The sequence below is a fragment of the Diabrotica virgifera genome, chromosome 5, assembly GCF_917563875.1.
Source record: "Diabrotica virgifera virgifera chromosome 5, PGI_DIABVI_V3a".
Lineage (NCBI taxonomy): Eukaryota > Metazoa > Arthropoda > Insecta > Coleoptera > Chrysomelidae > Diabrotica > Diabrotica virgifera.
In genome coordinates, this window is record NC_065447.1 from 164,322,111 (window position 1) to 164,336,957 (window position 14,847).

At 33.9% G+C, this 14,847-nt stretch overlaps 1 protein-coding gene across 1 annotated transcript in view; it reads left to right on the plus strand.

The window, feature by feature from the left end:
• The first annotated feature begins 2,197 nt into the window (after window positions 1-2,197).
• The window catches only part of LOC126885201 (zinc transporter ZIP3-like), a 186,194-nt gene continuing 173,544 nt past the window's right edge, over window positions 2,198-14,847 (plus strand). Inside the window, exon 1 of the mRNA XM_050651650.1 lies at window positions 2,198-2,404. The gene's annotated coding sequence lies outside the window, so the exon portion shown is untranslated. The remainder of the gene's footprint in view (window positions 2,405-14,847) is intronic.

A 14,847-nucleotide genomic window follows, 5' to 3' on the forward strand; every position in this document is an offset into this window, starting at 1 on the left:
GGCGACAGTTCGTAACTAGACAAATTCGTAACGGACAATTTGTAACGTCCAAATTGAATTATTCTGTTTATTGGAAACTAACTATTATCAATTATCACAGTTATAATTGAAATTATCTTTATCAATTTAACGAATCAGTACGGGGATAAACATGTTTAACACATTTTATATTTCGTGTTTCAGAGTACCTATATTAAAAGTCTTTAAACAGAAACAAATATTTAAATACATACAAACTTTTAACAATATTATTAAGTTTATTTCTCTTATTGTTCCTTAAATTTGCATATACAGTAAAACCTGTGTTACCGGCCACTTTCCAAAAACACCAATTGTAAACTATGCATTTGATCATTATTATGTTGACCTTAACCCGGCATTAGTCGCTAGGTTGGTTCTTACGTGAGTGGTCGCGCGTGAGATTTTGTCTCACAAAGGTACCCAACTTTCGCCTTTTTTTACGAAATATAATTTTCAAAATAGATTTTAAACTTAATAAAGTTATTATTAGCTTTACACAATGTGACTGTTGATGCGCTGTTACAGTTTAACCTAATCTAAAAATGTAGAAATAATATTAATTTTAATATTTCAATATAAATTCCAAATTTGTACTAGTACCTACCTTTATTTTATTGTTATGCAACAGGGTAAGTTCTAAAATTATCTTTGCACGATTCATATTGCAAATACAAAATAAAATAATGCTACAATATAAAATAATGCTAAGAATAATGCTGAATAACATTATACACGGTCTATTCGATTGTAGAGGAAGGATAATTCGGAGACAAGAAGGAACTAGAGCATGTGTAGAGTTGGTACGACTAATCTAAGTGTATAGGAGGTTGCCCCCCCCCCCCCCCCCCCGCACACTACACTCTTTTTTATTTTTTTGGACAAACTGTTTTTTCTTAATTTTATATGATGTATAATCAAAAGATACATGCAACCCTAAACAACCCTTTTTTCTAATAAACAATAGTTTTTTGTGCTGTTTGCGCAAATAATTATTACTTAGGTTGGTCGTATTCACTCAGAAACCTTCCCGGGTTCATGTACAACAACTTTGCTTGAGGTCATCCTATTATGATCAAATGCATAGTTTACGATTCTATAAAGGACATACAAACTTTTTTATATTGTGTCGTATAAACATCAAAAACATGGTATTATAAAAATAATTATTTTTCAAATCAAAATGTCAATTATTTTAAAAACAAAAAAAAACTTCCAACTTGGGGAATGGAACCCGGCTTGCCTGGGTGAAAGCCAGGAGCTAGGTATTTTAGGCCATGATGGATGTAAATAAGCCACGGAGATAAATATTTGACATATAGTTGTAGGGTTTTTCCATCTAGTTTCATATTTTATCTTGTTTTGCCTAAAAGCCCCGATTTTGGGCTGGCTGACACATCATTTTTTAACGGAACACCTAACTCAATAAAGAAAAACACCCATGCTAAAATGCTCCGGTCAAATTTTACACTACCTCCCTGACTATTATAAAGCATATCCAAAGTTGGTCCAAAATTTTTTTTGAGCAACGATTTTTTTAGTTAATAATTTAACACATTTTGTTAAAAATAAAATACATTATGTGTGTAATTATTGATTTACATGGAATGTGCATACTACACATTTCAATATTCAAAACGAAAACATTGAAAGAGATAAGAAACTTGACAAACGCAATGTAATCAATGCCAAAATTAAATGAGTCACATATATAATCTCAATCAAAAGCACAGACTGTCGCGGACCATGGGAAGACCTCTGTCCGCGGTGCGTTGGAATCCGCGGTGGTCGGCTATTCGTGATGATCCGTAGAATCGCAGACCATGGGAAGACCTCTGTCTGCGGTGCGTGGTGGTCCGTGCTCGTCGGCTGTGCGTGATGATCCGTAAAATCGCAGACCAGTGGGAAGCCGCTATTAAATACATAAGGAAACGGGAAAAAAATAAAACTACGGACTATCAGGGATATCAATTTAATATTATGGAGAGCAAAAACGAAGTATACTAGGTTCGCTTTCAAAGCGAACCTAGTGTAGATATCAATTTTTTTCATAAATTTGTATTCATACAAATAATTCAATATTAATTAATGTATTTGCGTGGGACGCGGGCCCCATTAAACGTGCGGGTCCTAGGCGGCCGCCTAGTCCGCCTAATGGTTAAGCCAGCGCTTGTTTCAATAGTCAATAGTGCTCTACAGTGAGTTTACAACTTCATTTCAGTTTATTGCATTTTAAATACTGTTCATTTAATAAAAAAATACTAAACAGTGCTTGTATGATTCATCGTCAAGGTTACAAAACAAAAAATGTTCCTTTGTCATTATTGAAGTGAATCATTATTAATTTAGTATATTGTGCTTGTGCGATTCGCTAAATAGTAATTCGGTAAGTAGCTATTTCGCCATAAAAACTTGGACCTAATACCTGACGGTATGGGTTATGAATACTGTTTTGTTTTGATTAATATATTGACGTCACAATCATGATAGATAACGTAAATGAACTGTGTACTTCACAGTAAAATTAAGTACCTAGCAATAGTTGCATAGTTTAGATTTAGACAAAATCAAAGATCAAAGATATCTTGTAACATTTTACAGAGTAACTTGGAAAAATTATATGCCCTAAAGATTTCGTATACCCTCTTAAATTTCTCGGCCCCTACCTATTTAATTTGTTTTTGTTATGGATGCGTAATGTACCTATAATTATTATTATTTTGTAAACCCGCACACTGTAATAATATATAAGGAGTATGTAATTAATATTTGTGTTTTTGTATGCCTCAGTCTTGAAGAATTTGGTTTTTTAAACTGTAGGTATGTTTATTTTTATACAGTAAACTCTCTCTTAACGGACACCTCTCTTCGCCGGACACCTCCTCTATGCGGACGATTTTTAAAACAAAAATTATTCGGCATACAGGGTGATTGATTAGTGGGGTAAAGCTCAATAGATCCGCTATAGTAATAGATAGCAATAAAAGTTAATAACAGAAATTGTAGCTTGTAGCCATCTTTGAGCTTGACATTATAAAATTAGTTAGAATGTTATAGGGTGTTCGATAACACAGTGGCAGACCAAACTTATGTTTTTTTAAATGGAACACCCTATATTTTATTTTAAATTCGAAATCCTGTTAACTTCGTCATCACAAAAATATAAAGGTTTCTTATGTTATACAGGGTATAACAAAGTTATAACCAATTTTATATGAAAATCGTAACAAGTTCAACTTCCTGTTAGTCTAAGAGCTGGGAGCTGATTTTGTGCCTGATAAGTAATATGGAAAAACTGCACGGGGATATGTTGAATTAGTTGTATACATGACTTTCACCAACGGCCGGAAACCAGAGTGGGGGCCGAAGGTAGTTATAAGGGGTCAAAGTCGCGGTATTTATTATTTTTTTATGGCGCTCATGATCGAGATAGTGCACCAAAATTTGGGAATAAGTAGGTCATGACGTACCTAAATAAAATGTCTAGGGGCGCAACGCTTCGTGGCCGACAAAGGGGTGGGGGTAGAGGTGAATATAAAAAAATGTAAGGGGTTTTTGCGACGTTCGTGATTGGGATAGTGCACCAAAATTTGGGAATAAGTAGACCGTGACATAAATAAGTAAAATCCCCAGAGCCGGAAACCAGAGTGGGGGAGGAAGGTAGTTATAAGGAGTCAAGTCCCGTTTTTTATTATTTTTTTTGTGACGCTCATGATTGAGATAGTGCACCAAAATTTGGGAATAAGTAGGTCACGACGTAACTAAGTAAAATCTCCAGGAGTAGAACGCTGCGTGGCCGACAAAGGGGTGGGGCAGGGGTGAATATAAAAAAATGTAAGGGGTTTTTGCGACGTTCGTGATTGGGATAGTGCACCAAAATTTGGGAATAAGTAGACCATGGTAGTAACCGATAAATTAGAAGATCAGTTTCAGAAATTGGGAAATAAAAATTCAGAAGAACAGTTATGAGAGTCATGCAAAGAAACATTGGAAAAAGTCCAAGAAGACCATCTAATGGAAAATCAGCATAGGAATAAGCAACAGTGGATGACAGAAGAGATATTGAATTTAATGGATGCAAGAAGAAAATATAAGAATGCTAATCTGACAGAATACAAAAAGCTAAACAGTATGATTCGAAGAAAAATAAGATCAGCTAAATCAGAGTGGCATAAACAACAATGTAAAGAAATTGAGAACTGCGAGCGTATCTATGACGCATTCAATATACACAAAAACTGAAAGAAGTTGCAGGACTGAATAAAAAATGTAATCCTCCACTAATCGAAGATAAAAACGGAAAAATTATAATCGATATCGAAGGTCAACTAATACGATGGACAGAATATATAAAGGAATTATTCGATGCTGAAAGAAGCGAACTAGAAACGCTAAATGACATAAGCGGTCCTCCAATAACTAAGGAAGAAGTTCAATACGCTATAAAGAACGCAAAAAACGGCAAGACGATCGGACCAGATGGGATTTACGTAGAAACACTAAAGCTTTTAGGTACCGAGGGCATTAAGATACTTACGAAATTATTCATCTTAATCTACGAAAGCGGAAAAATTCCTAAAGATTGGCTTAAATCCTCATTTGTTGTATGTACTACCAAAAAAACACAGAGCCACAAAATGCAGCGACTATCGCACCATCAGCCTAATGAGTCATGTATTGAAAACGTTTCTCAGAATAATTCATCAAAGAACATATAGAAAAATTGAGGAAAGAATCTCAAGTACTCAATTCGGTTTTCGCTGTGGCCTTGGAACGCGTGATGCACTATTCGCAACCCAAGTTTTAATTTAAAGATGCAGAGATGTAAATCATGACGTTTTCATGTGCGCGATTGATTTTGAAAGGCTTTTGATACAAAAAATGCTACATATTCTCAAAACTACCGGTCTGGACGGTAGGGACATTAGAATAATCGCAAATTTGTATTGGGGCCAGACTGCATGTGTTAGGGTTGCGAATCAGTGCTCTGAAGAAGTAAAAATCAAGCGTGGAGTTCGACAAGGCTGTATATTGTCACCAATGTTGTTTAATCTTTACGCTGAAACAATCTTAAATGAAGTGTTGGAAAACGCAAAAGAGGGAATACTCATTAATGGTATGCTTATGAACAATATCAGATACGCAGATGACACCTTGTTGCTGACTGGATCAATTGAACATCTTCAAGCGTTATTGAACCGAATGGTGGCATTCTGCGCGATATATGGACTCAAACTCAACGCAAGAAAAACAAAGCTTATGGTTATTAGTAAACACGCAGCCGTAAATAATAATAACTATAACGTAACAATCGGTAATGACTCAATTGAACGAGTAAGTAATCTTGTATATCTGGGTACTCATATTAATGAAAGCTGGAGCCCTAGTACAGAAATAAAAAGTAGAATTGCCAAAGCAAGAACAAGTTTTATGAAATTTAAGAAAATCCTGTGCAGTCATGACCTAAATTTGAAACTTCGCATAAGAATGGTTCGATGTTATAATATTCCCAGTACTACTTTACGAGGTTGAAGCATGGACCCTGACAGAATCGCTTTTAAAAAACCTAGAAGCATTTGAGATGTGGGTCTACCGCCGTATTCTGAGGATCAGTTGGGTAGAAAGAGTCACAAACGAAAGGGTTTTGCAACGTTTGAATAAAAGTTGCGAAGTAGTGAACACGGTTAAAAGGCGAAAATTGGAATACTTTGGTCATATAATGCGTCACCCAGAAAAATATGACATACTTCACCTTGTCATGCAAGGTAAAATAATGGGAAAAAGAAGTGTGGGCCGCCGTACAACTTCTTGGCTTAAAAACCTACGCCAATGGTTTGGGAAAACTAGCACTGAACTATTTCGTGCGGCTGTAAATAAGACAATGATTGTTAATATGCTGGGCAACATGAGAGCCAACGATCGACAAGCGGTCTCGGCACCTTAAGAAGAAGAAGACCATGACATAACTAAGTAATATCCCCAGAGGCGGAAACCAGTGTGGCGGACGAGGGTAGTTATAAGGGGTAAAAGTCGCGGTTTTTATTATTTTTTTTGTGGCGCTCATGATGGAGATAGTGTACCAAAATTTGGGAGTAAGTAGGTCATGAGGTAACTAAGTAAAATCTCCAGGGGCAGAACGCTGCTTGGGGTACAAAGGGGTGGTAGGCAGGGGTGAGTATAAAAATATATTGGGGTTTTTTTGCCGTTCGTGATCGAGATAGTGCACCAAAATTTGGGAATAAGAAGATCATGACATTACTAAGTAAAATCTCTAAGGGCGGAACGCTGCGTGGGGGACAAATGTTGTACCGGGTCACAAAAAAAATAATACACACTGCGACTTTGACCCCTTAAAACTACCCTCATCCCCAACTCTGGTTTCGGGCTCTGGGGATTTTACTTAGCTAAGTCATGGTCTACTTATTCCCAAATTTTGGTGCACTATCTCAATCTAGCACGTCGCAAAAACCCCTTATATTTTTTATATTCACACCTACCCCCACCTCTTTATCGGCCACGCAGCGTTCCACCCCTGGAGCTTGTACTTATTTACCTCATGACCTACTTATTCCCAAATTTTGGTGCACTATCTCGATCGTGAGCGTCACAAAAAAATAATAAAAACGGCGACTTTGACCCCTTATAACTACCCTCATCCCCCACCTCAGGTTTCCGGCTCTGAGGATTTTACTTAGTTATGTCATGGTCTACTTATTCCCAAATTTTGGTGCACTCTCTCAATCACGAACGTCGCAAAAACCCCTTATTTTTTTGTATTCACCCCTGCCCCATCCCTTTGTCGGCCACGCAGCGTGCCACCCCTAGAGATTTTACTTAGTTACGTCATGATCTACTTATTCCCAAATTTTGGTGCACTATCTCGATCATGAGCGTCACAAAAAAAATAATAAAAACGGCGACTTTGACCCTTATAACTACCCTCGTCCCCGTTTCTGGTTTCCGGCTCTGGGGATTTTACTTAGTAATGTCATGGTTTACTTATTCCCAAATTTTGGTCCACTATCTCAATCACGAACGTCGCAAAAAACCCTTTATATTTTTTATATTCACCCCTACCCCCCACCCCTTTGTCGGCCACGCAGCGTTTTGCCCCTAGAGATTTTACTTAGTTACGTCATGACCTACTTATTCCCAAATTTTGGTGCACTATCTCGATCATGAGCGTCATAAAAAAAATAATAAAAACCGCGACTTTTACCCCTTATAACTACCCTCGGCCCCCACTCTGGTTTCGGGCCGTTGGTGAAAGTCATGTACACAACTAATTCAACATATCCCCGTATTTTTTCCATATTACTTATCACGCACAAAATCCGCTTCTATCTCTCCGACTATGTATAAATAAAAATAAGCAAAACAGCAATGGTTTATTAATGCCATATTTTTTACATATTGTCAAAATTTTCAAGAATGATTGATATTGCTAATTTTCTTTATATCAAATACAGGGTGATTTAAAACGCAAGTACATTATTTTCTCAGTAATTTTAAATGGAACACCCTGTATTTTTATCACTATTGAAAAGTACCATTACCGTACTTTAATTTTTAGGTAACATTCTCTATGTCTAAATTTATTAGTTTTCGAGATATTTTCATTTTTCAATGGACCAGTAGAGTGCCCACCCAAATCACCAGAATTTAATAAACTGGACTGATTTTTTTGGGGTTACGTTAATAATGAAGTTTATAAAATACCTCCAACAACAAGGGATGAGATAAAAAATAGGATACAAAGTGTGTTTCGATGTGTTAATTTACAAATGCTTCGTAAATTAAGTAGCTTATTCAATGATCGTTTTTAGGCGTACATAAATGTGTTAGGAGATAATTTTGAACACCTTATGTAATTAAATATTAAAAATATTTTATTAAAAGTAGCTTCTAATTTTTCAAACATATTTTTTTGCAAAATGTATTACTGATTATATTATTTTATTTAATTATTTATTATTTATTTAATTATTTTTCGTTCTTTATTTGTTACATTGTGACATTTACATACAAAACTACCTAGTGTTTAATTGTCTTCACAAAATGTTGTATTTTGTGTTTGTGTGTTTTTTTGTAAAATTTATTACTAATTTTCTTTCTTTGTTTGTTACATTTACATAAAAAAGTAGTTTTTAATTGTTTCAAAAATGTTGCATGTTGTGGTTGTGTTTTTTTTGTAAAATGTATTACTAATAAATTATTATTTCTTTATTTGCTACATTGTTACATTGATTACCGGATTGATAATCAATAATAGACTATGAGCCGCTATAGGTGAAATTTCTTAATCATTTTAGGCACGATGGGACCCTATAACTTAAATAGTAGAACCTAAAAGAAAACGTTTGAACACTGTGCCGTCACTTTTCAGTGGCACATGCGTCGACAGTGGCGCATCAAACTTTCCACTTATGGACGGGATAAATAAATTAAAAGTTAACAGAACTTACTAACAGAATTAAATTTTTTTTATTTTTTCAAGTTCTATGTGATTAACACATACGATTCATCGTGATTTTAACCCACCATCCCCTTCCCCCTGCCCCCACCATCAAAAACTTCATTTTTCGTTTTTATTTTTTTTTGGTGGGATGCAATCAATTTTAAAATTTCAAAAAATTCACACGCATAGTTGAGGCTTTTATAAAACATGCCTATTTTTTATAGACCCATAGGTAGAGTGTACATAACCTCAAAAAATTAAAAGAAATTTTTTTTTCAAAAAAGCGTGTAACTTTTTTTGAGGAATAGCTGCCGGTCTAATTTTTTCTTAATCTTGTGTGTTTTATCAAACACTATATTTTAAATTTTTTTTAGATTTTTCTGTAAGTCTCCCCACCTTCAAAAATCCGAAAAACTGTTTTTTGGGGGGTTTTGGGGGATTTTCCCTATTTTATAGACTTCATAATATATCAAATCAATTTTTTTTTAAAGGTTATATGTAACTTGAAGTAACTGAGTTCTTTAGAATATTTAAAAATCAGAAAAACACGTTCAAACCCCCCAAAACCCCCTTAAAAACAGTTTTTTGGATTTTTGAAGGTGACCAGCGTTACAGAAAAAGCTGAAAAAAATTAGAAACATAGTGTTTGATAAAATACACAAGACTAAGAAAAAATTAGATCTGCAGCAATAAAATCGAAAAATAAAGTTTTTGATGGTGGGGGCAGGGAGAAGGGGGTGGTGGGTTAAAATTACGATGAATCTTATGTCTTAATCACATAAAACTTAAAAAATGAAAAAAATTAAATTCTGGTAATTAGGGAGGGTATTTTTTAATTTATGTGTCCCGTCCATAAGTGGAAAGTTTGATGCGCCACTGTAGACGCTTGTGCCACTGAAAAGTCACGGCACAGTGTTCAAACGTTTTCTTTTAGGTTCTACTATTTAAGTTATAGGGTCACGTCGTGCCTAAAATGATTAAGAATTTTCACCTATAGCGGCTCTTAGTCTATAATCGTCAATTGTCAATTTTAGGTAAATTTAGACACCTAAAATAATTTGCTTTGAAAAATGAAAATATCTCAAAAACTAATAAATTTGGACATAGGGAATGTTATATAAAAATTAAAGTACAGTAATGTTACTTTTCAATAATATAAAATACAGGGTGTTCTATTTAACATTACTGAGAAAATAATGTACTTGCGTTTTGACTCACCCTTTTTTTGATATAAAGAAAATTAGCAATGTCAATAATTCTTGAAAATTTTGACAATAAATAAAAAAATATGGCATTAATAAACCATTGCTGTTGTACTTATTTTTATTTATACAGGGAGTTGAACTTGGTACGATTTTCATACAAAATTGGTTATAACTTTGTAAATACCTGTATAACATAACAAACCTTTATTATTTTTGTGATGGGGAAGTTAATAGGATTTCGAATATAAAATAAAATATAGGGTGTTCCATTTAAAAAATATAAGTTTGGTCTGCCACTGTGTTATCGAACAACCTGTAACATTCTCAGAACCGTGCGGTACATCTTTTCAATATGATGCAAGTCTTCGAAATGCCGCCCCTTAAATATTATTGAAACTTGACTTTTATTTTTACTAAATGCAACTGCATAAAATGAACTTAAACTTATTTTAAAAACAACATATAATTTAAATTAAATGAAATATCCCTAATAGCACACGACGTCCTTTGGACGTCCAAAATAGGTCCATTTTTGGTCCTTACGTCCATGGACTATAAACGGACGTCCTTTGGACGTCCCATGTTGGACGTCCTTCGGAAGGAATAAATATGGACGTCCTTTGGACGTCCCATGTTGGACGTCCTTCGGAAGGAATAAATATGGACGTCCTTTGGACGTCCGACGTTGGACGTCCTTCGGACGGAATAAATATGGACGTCCTTTGGACGTCCGACGTTGAACGTCCTTTGGACGTCCATACTGGACGAAATACGGACGTTTTATGAACGCTTATATATTATATTGGACACATTATACCAATTACGGGATCAAATAGCAAAATAATTCAATAAAATATTAACTTAGGCGTTAACTTTACGTTAATGAAATACAGTCAAACCTGTCAGTAACGGCCACTAAAATGAAAGAACTATTGGCCGATATAGAAAGGTGGCCGTTATTGCCAGTTTTTGTAGTCTAGATATACAGTAAAACTTGTGTTACTGGCCACCTGTACTACCGGCCAGTTTAAAAATTCCCCAAACCAATTATATGTAGACTACAAAAACTGGCAATACCGGTCACCTTTCTATATCGGCCAATAGCTTTTTCATTTTTAGTGGCCGTTACTGACAAGTTTTACTGTAATTGGTTTGGGGAATTTTTAAACTGGCCGTTAGTACAGGGGGCCGGTAACACAGGTTTTACTGTAGTTTAAATCGAAAAGATTAAATCTTAATTCAAAATTGTATATACAATTATTACAATTATAAACTATAGTTTAATATCCAAAACATGTTTTTGATTTTATGTAATGTAATGAAAATCTTATTTGTAAATTATTGGTTACAATGTTTAACAATAGGAAATATTCAAGAATAAATAAAATAAAAGTTTAATCCTAACAACACAAAACATTCCAGGAATATAGGTACTACCGTTCTATTCCGTGAACATCTATCTGATTAAATTATGGGTGGAAAGTTACCACGAGATATAAATGTCTTCCTGGAGGGGTAAAATTTTCCATTACAAGATTTTAAGAGAGGCCATTTACTGTTCAATTTGCGTTCATTTTCAAATTTGCCGCGCGAACATCTATGTAGCGTCGCGTGGTCATTGGTCATCACATTTCATATATTTCATTTTCGTTATAACCGATAACCTAAAAATTTAGTAAAAATTTTGATTGGAAAAAAATGCATCGATAAGGGGGTGTGGGAAATGGAAGAAATTAGTGGCTTTTTTGCTGTACTGTCTACTAGTTTTTGCTCTGGGCTCTGGCTGGATCTCTTGTTTAAACAATTTTGTAAGTATTATAAAATCCGTTTTCAATTTTCTTTATTCTTTATGAAACGAATCATTTATGCATGCATATTATTACCTGTAAATAGTATCTATTTCTTTTGATTTTTAATTGTAAAGAATAGAAAAATTACCGTTAATTTTAATTTTTTTTAGAATCAGCTGAAAGTGGTCTACAAAAAAAACCAAGAAGGAAATGTATAGCCTTGTGGCTATGAAAGGCAAAAGAGAGATATAAAAAGTGTATTGGCTAGTTGGAAGAAAGTCCACATTGTCCATGCATAATAAGTTATTACTTTATCAACAAATATCAAGAAGATAGCAGGAAGTCACGAGCAACAGGAGCAGTTGAACAACTTCATAAGTTCAAGAATATCGAGGAAATCCAGCTCCTCGATACTACTGGGCAAACTAGAAGATTGAAGAGGACAAAGCCTTTTGAACTAGTTTGAGTGATAGGTGATAGTGAAAAACGGAGCATAGTGCTTGTGTGCTGTGCCTGTGTATGTTAGAATAGTGCACGATCTTGTTAGATTAGATAAGAGACGCTATGGGGTAAGCTCTTCATTTTAAGAAACAGTAGTAATTTAGGTTAAATTAAAATTGCTCATTGGTCAGTTATGACCAGATTGTTTTTTTATGTTTGGCAAAAAGGACTTAAGTCAGAATTGCACATTGATAATGTTTTGATGATTTCTGGACCAGAAAAAAACTGTTGTAGATGTAAACTGTATGTACAGTAGAATCTACTACAGTACTGTAGAAATCATCAAAACATTATCGATGTGCAATTCTGACTTAAGCCCTTTTTCCCAAACATCAGAGAATTGTAATGTACAATAATTCTCCTATCTGCTTTTTCATGAATTTTGTAGGAGACGAAAAACCATTTTTAGGATCATCTGCTTTCACATGTAAATTTTGACATGTTTTGTAGTAAATAGATAGTTGAATTTACTACAAAACATGTCAAAAAATATATGAAAACAGGAGGTGACTATAAAAAAAGTTTTTAGTCTCTCTTACAAGACTCATGAAAAAACAAATCGGAGGTATGTCACATCTGTGACTATATCCAGGGAATGTCTAAAAAATATACTTTGATGTCCCAAGAACCAAATATAACCTACAGTCCATCTAATTTACTTACTGTTGCACGTCATTATCTACGCCAGAGATCTAAGTTGACATAGTTGCCAAAGTATAAAAAGATCCTGAACCCATTTTAAATAAAATATATCACATAATTATTGTAAACGTGGATTATACAACAAAACAAATTAATATTCAATGTAAATAAGTAAAAACTTAAGAAATAGAGAACAAGAATTAAGTTATAATCTTTTAAGATTTGCAGTGCAAGCGTTTTTGCACTGCATTGTTAATAATTAAAAAACGGCTCCGAACTCTTGGCAAAAAGCCGGTAGGTTTCTTTGTATAAGTATGTCTACAATAACAACTAAAACAGTTGTCAGATACCTCGATGATTATTCCAAGTCGTTATAAAATTAGGTGAAATTTATATTTTTATAGTAGAGGATCTTTTTATAGTAAAGTAAATAATAAAGACAGTAAATATAATAAATAAAACAGATACTTATAGTAAAGAATATAAACAAATATGAAGTGTCATCACCACAACTGTCAAATAAATGTTACCAATTTATTCTAAAATGTCACCTTCATTCGATTACAGTTACAGTATGATCCGAACAAATCTGCTTCATAAAAACGCTTTATAATCCATTTATACAAATTAAATGAAACATATTATTGTGTATTTCTTTAGGTTAACATTAATAGAAATCTTCAAATATTATTTCTACGCGTATATAATAAAATATGTCTAGAGTCTGTATTTCCAGTGTACTCAGCAAAGTGATTCTAAAAAAGAACACACCTACCGCCTAAATATGTCGTGTTGGTATCATGCGACCTCACAGACTACGACGCGGATGATGCACAACAGTTAGTAAATTAGACGAAGTATGTAGATATATACAGGGTGTAACAAAAATACAGGTCATAAATTTAATCACATATTCTGGGACCAAAAATAGTTTGATTGGACCTAACTTACCTTAGTACAAATGTACACACAAGAAAAGTTGCAGCCCTTTGGCTGCAACTATCTTACGAAAAAACTATAGTAAAATTTGGACACCCCATAAAAATTTTATGGGGGTTTTGTTCCTTTAAACACCCCCAAACTTTTGTGCACGTTTCAATTTAATTATTATTGTAGTACCATTTAAACACAACGTTTTAAAAACTTTTTTGCCTCTTATTGCTTTTTCGAAAAGTCAATTTTTATCGAAATATTTTGAATATTTGTCAAATCCACCACATATTTGTATATGGTTAAGTACGACTATGGAGACTTGGTAATAATATGCAGACTTATTTATGCTTTACATTTTTAGGTATATTTTGAACCATATTAAAAAAGAAGCCAGATCTCGATAAAATGTGCCTTATCGAAAAAATACAAAGAGGCAAAAAAGTTTTAAAAACATTCTGTTTAACTAATGGTACCTCAGTAATAGTTTAATTGGAACGTACACAAACATTTGGGGGGTTTAAAGGAACAAAACCCCAATAAAATTTTTATGTAGACATGTTAAAAAAGAAGTTGCAACTCGATAAAAACTTCCTTATCTGAAAAATACTAAGAAACAAAAATATTGAATTTAACTAATGGTAACTACCACAATAATAAAATTGAATTGGAACGTACACAAAAGTTTGGGAGGATCTAAGGGATCAAAACCCCCATAAAATTTTTATGGGGTGCACAAATTTCACCATAATTTTTGTTTAAGATATTCCTGCCATAATACTGCCACATGTCCATTTTCAATAAAAAATCGCTAATAGTTTTCGATATAATCGAAAAAATCGATTTTCATTTTGTAATTTCAAAGGGCTGTAACTTTTTTTATGTGCATATTTGTACTAAGGTAAGTTAGGTTCATTCGAACTATTTTTGGTCCCAGAATATGTGATTTAATTTATGACCTGTATTTTTGTTACACCCTGTATATACAGCCGATTACGCACCACCTTAAAAATTGGGCATTTTTGATGTCTCGAATTTCCTAAACCTGTTGTTGCATCTAAGTGATTTTTTTATAATATTCTAGCCTAGGCCCTAGGCTATAGGTTAAGTACCTCCTTATTCTTGTCATGCACGGGGAGCTATACTGTAATATATATTATATCACATCGCTCTCTATAGTAATGAGTGAGCCTGTACATACGGAACCATTTGTTTAAGGTTTAATACCCCATATTTAAGGTGGTGCGTTAATTTCTTGGAGAAGTGTATTGTAATTTAATGTAAATAATGTAATATCCAATAA